The sequence below is a fragment of the Octodon degus genome, unplaced genomic scaffold (genome assembly GCF_000260255.1).
Source record: "Octodon degus isolate 3935 unplaced genomic scaffold, OctDeg1.0 scaffold00034, whole genome shotgun sequence".
Lineage (NCBI taxonomy): Eukaryota > Metazoa > Chordata > Mammalia > Rodentia > Octodontidae > Octodon > Octodon degus.
The window spans coordinates 15,743,611-15,749,677 of NW_004524610.1; the positions used below are offsets into that span (position 1 = coordinate 15,743,611).

A 6,067-nucleotide genomic window follows, 5' to 3' on the forward strand; every position below is an offset into this window, starting at 1 on the left:
TTATCTCTCAATTTGATAAGTTCTTTATTGTTAATTATTTTTGTTGCAATAACTTTTTAAGATTTTAAAGGGCTTTTTTGTTATTCTTCTTCCTAACTATTCTCTCTACATTCTTTCAATATTTTTTACCTGTACTCAAATTATTCCTTTCTGTTTTTCAATTTCTGTCAAATGTTTAGGGCTGGAGTGACAGCTCAGAGGACTAAAGCAACTGCTTAGGCAGAGCACAGTGGCCGAGGTTCCATCCCTGGCCTGCCATGCCAGCTCCGCCCCCGGGCACATTGAGATGATGACAGACTGGGCGTGGCGGCACGTGCCTGGAATCCCAGTGCTTTGGGAGGCTGAAAACAGGAGAATCACCCTGAGTCTGATCTACGTAGTGAGACCCTGTAGACCTGTCCAAAATAGAGAAAAAAAACAAATTTAAAGTTAGTGAATACTAACTCATTAAGTAATTATGTGAACTTCTTCATCTCAATTCTTCCTCCCATCTTTCCTCCATTCCTCATTTTCCTTTCTTCCCCTGCTTTCTTTCTTCCTCGAAATAAATACTGCACTCAAAATTTATCTGACCACGAAGTGTTTCTCCTCAGAAAGTAAAGAGATGATGTTGTTCATTAAAAAAAAAAAAAAAAAAAAAAGCCTAGGTAGCTGCCTCGGGCCTCAGTTTTGCTTAAAAAGCACCTGTAATAAACAAATGACTTAGGGTCTGTAAAGAAGTAACTCTCACATTCTAAATATTCTTCCCAGAAAACATGTCGCACTATCAGAAGGCTCCACATTATCCTGTGCACATATATATTTATTTATTTATATATTTGTTTTAATATAGTCAATACAAGGTCTCACTACACAACTCGGACTCTTAGTGATCCTCCTGTCTCAGCCTCCCCAGTGCTGGGATTACAGCTATGTACCACCACGCCCAGTCTCAGTGACCAGCTCAGTGTGCCCAAGGTGGGGCTGGTGTGGCATGGAGTGCTGGGAATCAAACCCCAGTGCCTGTGCTTGCTTAAGCAGGTGCTTAGTCCACTGAGCTATCTCGCTGGCCCTCCCCTATGCACTTACTTAAAAGAATATTTATTTTATTATAAATTCATATTCAGCCTGCACCTTCAACAACCTCTCATGTTCCTGCACATTCTCTAGACATACGACCAAAAGGAAAGAGGAAGAACAGCGCAACGGTGCTACTGCATGATTGAAGGCACAACTTAAAAAAAACTCAAAGAAGAGAAAACAAGCCTTTCCCATATAACCCCTGCTCCACATACCTGTTGCACTGAGAAAGATGCCATTGTGAACTCCTTATAGTAGAAACCTGGTCTTCTATCTTCTGTGAATATTTATATAGAACTAGAGTCCTGAACTATGTTGATCAGGTTGTTTTATAATTTAACAACTGGTCTCAAGGGTATCATATCTACAAATAAAAAATGTCACCATCCTAAAGTTAGTATCTTAAATGAGCCCGACCCACTCTCTCGTCCTCTCGGGAGTCTTGATGCACCAGCTCAGCTGAATTATTATCACCTGCAGTGGCAAATCTCCGCGCCGCTATTGCACAGAGGTTGCTGTGGCAAACCGGGGCATAGCCCTAGCCACACGTGAGCGGGATCAGTGGTTCCAGCAGAAAGAGCTGCACACCCTCCAGCTCTCAGCAGGACCCAAGAGTCAGAGTCCACCTCTCATCTCACATTCCACACCCTGCGAAGTTTACCACCTATTGTTACGCTCTGCTTCTTTTCAAAGATGTGACCAAAAGAGTACATGTCTCATTAACTCTCTTAGACCTAGAGGAATTAGGGATGTCTATGATCTTTGTAATTCCCATGATTAGGCCCAAAGCCCCCCAGCTCCTACTTGATTCAAATCTGTTCATATGTTTAAGGGCCTATGCTTTTGTTTACCTTTTTCTCAGATGTGGAAATCCATGCTCTAGTGATGGAGCAGCTTTGCAAGGCAGAAGAAACAAAACCTTAGATGCAGATGAAACTAACACAGAATGCACCTAGGACCACCTTCAACTAAAATTGTAGCTATTTTGGTGACCAGCACTTAGCTGTATTGTGTGAAACTTGGGTAGCTGTCGAGAGGACTCCAGAGGGCTCACACTTGTTTCAGGGCTCTGCTGTTTTCCTCTTGAAATTCTTACTTTGCTTGCAAGGAGTTCCAGGTTCTCATTTCACACTGGACCCTGCAAAACACATTTCTAGCCCTGCCTTTACCTCTCTTAGTTGCCTCCTCAAGGAAGTGAAAGACGAACCTAAAGGAGTCCATTTCCAAGCACATTCCATTATATTATGGCATAATGAGAAAATGTTTATGAAAATACTTTTGAAAAATGCAAATAGTAGAACAGTTGTTCACCAAAAGTTAGAATTTAATTCTCTGAATAGTTAGCGAAAGTCTCTGCTGCGCAGAAGTTTCCAGCAACTTCTGTCTCTTTTGGAAAACACAGAATATCATACTGAACACACATTTTTGCTTCTATGAAGAATTATTGAAGCAGTCTCTACAAATTACATCAATGGAAAACAAGAACCAGGAAAAGGTTAGAAATTTGAAACATTCTTATCATCCCAGCATTCAAAAGGCTGAAGCAGGGATTGTCTTTATTTCAAGGCCAGCCTGGACTACATACTGAAAGCCTATCTCAAAAACAAACAAATAGTTTTAAGAATAAAAGTTCTGTATGATTACAAATATAATGACAGCAGTTCACTCCTTTCTGCCCTAAGACACTACTACATCTAGTGGTCCCACATCTGTGAAGGATTGGGATTACTGAGATAGGATTATTGGAATAAGGTGACCCTGGTTTTCAGCACTGACACCTGTATCAATCTGGAAGAGCTTAATCTTTGAACTAATCAAAACAGAATGTAATCAAAAAAGAAGACCCAAAAGAAAATTGAAAAATGGGCTAATTTAGTTAAATAATATATAAAGATATATTCTTTGATTTTGTACCTTAAGCTAGAGAAAAAGTACATATCATAGTATACATTTTCACAATGTTAGTGGGGTACAGATGTGTAAATTAAGTACAAACAGTCATGCTAGGTATTTTTTTATGAATGAAAGTGTTTGATAAAGCTCCACCTACCCATCTTATTTTTGTGTGTATTATTTCATTTAAGTGACCTTTTTCTACTTCAGAGTCAGAAAAATATTCATGAATGTCCACAACTGTGAGCCCAGCTGACACTGGACTGCCCAGACCCATGTGTTGCCTGTGTCCACATTCCAGGAAGCTACTACCTTAAATTTGTGTTTATAGTTTTTTGTACTCATTTATTGAGCATATCACATATTCTTGCTAACTAAATGATAATATTCTTTCATTTGTATATGAGTATCATGCTCTGTGTTATCTTCTGGGATTTATTGTGCTCCGACTTTTCCATATAACTTTAGGTAGCTGTACTTCATTTACTTAACTATGATATAACAATGCATTTACTTTTTCTATATTAATGGTTATTTGAATTATTTCATTTCTTTTGCTGCTGTGAACTGTACTGTCTCAAAAATCCCAGTATAAGTCTCCTGGAGCATATATTCTAGAGATTTTCTTGGAAATATACTTGAAAAATAATTTCAGGGACAGAAAGAATAAGAATATTTATCTTCACAATACAACAAATCATATTCCAAATGGTTGTAGATTTCACAAATATAATGTCACTTCATCTCTGGAAAATCTTGTTTCATTTCCAGGAAAATTCAAAAGCATCAGAGAATGTCCTGGACTTGCTCACAGCTGTACATTTAGGACCTTGTAAGCAATGGCTGACTGAGCACGGATGTCCAGTAAAAACTTGTTATATGAATGAATAATCGGTCTTCACAACAGGCATAAAAAGCATATAGTATCTGTTTTATAGATGAGAAAACTGAAATTTACAGATGTGTAGTAAACTCCTCTACTTTTGGACTTTGCTAAACAGCTGATAACCACCATTCTCTGAACATAGGCCCAGGGAAATAATACACGGTTTCTAGGATGCCTCACCAGGAAAGATCTGCCTTCTCTTGTTTGTGGCTTTTATTTGACAGAGATAACAGAATGAATAACAGAATTTGGATAACTGCATAAGTGGGGCAATGGCCACCATTTTTCACTCACTTTTTTAATTTAGATCTAACCTATGATATATTGTGAATGGTCTAATGTATCATTGTGATTTTCCATCTTTAACAGAGTGCCTGGTTCTAAAATACATATTATTCTGATTGCTGTTGTGCTGGATTTTCTTTCATTGTCCCTAGTAATATAAATCAGAAAAAGAAAACCAATTTATGATCTATGTGTTTTTTCCTTTTTCTCCAAAACTTTTCCCAGTTTTCTCTGCTTACGTGAATAAGTGACCAAGAGGAAAACTTTAAGCCATTTAAAAATAAAGTTATCACTACATTTCAAAAACATGACATCACTGTGTGCAAACCTTTCTGTTTGTGCAAAATAGGCTCTCAAGAGAATTATTAATAATGGTAATTTAATGTGTTGATTGGCTATTTATTGGTACTCAATGCTCTTTGTGTACACAGTTTGACACTTTGAAGCTGCGATTTGGTTGATTGGAGCCCTCGGTCCCAAGAGAGGAGCATATGCAACACCTCTTTGATTTTCTTCTCATTTGCTAAACTCTTTAGTAAATAAAGACCAGAAGGGCTTCTTCATTAACACATCTGCTGTTTGATTCTGGAAATGATAGAAAATGAGGCCACATTATAGGTCACTAGGGAAGCAGTTGCACTTGTGGAGACAGGAAAACACTTAACCGCAGAACTTTATTTGAGGAACCAACCACGTGCTTGAGAGAACTCCCAAACTCTTGAGCAAAGGTCATGGGTAAACCTGAGAAAGAAAGAAAACTTCAGCTGATGCAAGGGGAGCCACACCGGGACTTGGGCCTTAATCCACATCCTCACTGCGCATAAACATATTTACAGTTGGGATCAGGACACAAAAACAAGAGGTCACCTATCGGGAGGATTTCACAAATGTTAGGGAAAATACTCGACTGATATTCCCAGTCGGCTGATACAAAAACACCTTTAATTAAGTGCTTACTTCTTTTTTCTTGAGTTAGAGTGTCACTGCTCAGTTTGGGCTGCCATCGGACTGGCTGTGGGGCCCTGGCTAGCCTCAAATTCATGATTCTCCTGCCTCAGTCACTCAAGTGCTGGGATTATAGGCATCCACCACCACCACTAGCTCAATTTTAGTTTGTCCCTTAATGAGTAGTTTCAAATTTAAAAATTGTAAGTAAATAAAGCACATAGCAAATAGATCAAGCCTGTCTGTTAAAGGGAGAGTGATAAATACAGTTCTGCTTTTTTTCTTTTTTCTTGTTTTGGTGGAACCAGGGATTGAACTCAGGCCTTTGTGCTTGCCAGGCAAGCACTTATTCTACTAAGCTATCTCCCCAGCCCCTGCTTTTTTTCTTAACATGAAGAGTTCTTTTGCTTGTGTATGGCTGTTGTCTTTGTAGTGACACTGAGTTCTCACTAGTCCTTATGACTGTTCCTTTCAATAACTGGATCTGATCAGATGCCTCGCTGGTATTTTCCAAAATTACCAGAAGACCAGGTTGCCAAAACTACCTTTCTTATTATTAACGAGTCTCACTGGCTGAAAGAGTAGACTTGGGGATTTCATAAATAAACCTTTTTTTGAAATTGGAATAAAAGGGGCCAGGGAGATAGCTCAGTGGCATAAGCATGTGCCTGGAAACCACAAGGTCCCGAGTTCTATCCCCAGTATTGGGGCTGGGGAAGGCCGGGAGAGGCCGGGTAGAAGACATAGTTTGTCAAGTAAGATCATTCCGGAAACCTTCTATTATTACCATATTTTTATGAAAGAAAAGAACACCCTAATCCTAGAAATTTAGCAACATTAGTCCTCAAAGTAGCTAAGAAGGAAGTAGGGATTCCTGAGTGAGGCCCTCAAGGCACAGCTAGATTTTTAAGAATATTAAAATATCTGGAGACCCAGAGCGCAGGCCCGGCGAGTGAGTGAGCGAACCCGGGGCCGCGGGATCCTGAACAGACCCAGAGC

At 39.3% G+C, this 6,067-nt stretch overlaps 1 protein-coding gene across 1 annotated transcript in view; it reads right to left on the reverse strand.

Annotated features, from left to right (window-relative positions):
- The window catches only part of Taar2 (trace amine associated receptor 2), a 39,233-nt gene that overhangs the window by 26,893 nt on the left and 6,273 nt on the right, over window positions 1–6,067 (reverse strand). The gene's annotated exons all lie outside the window — the stretch shown is intronic.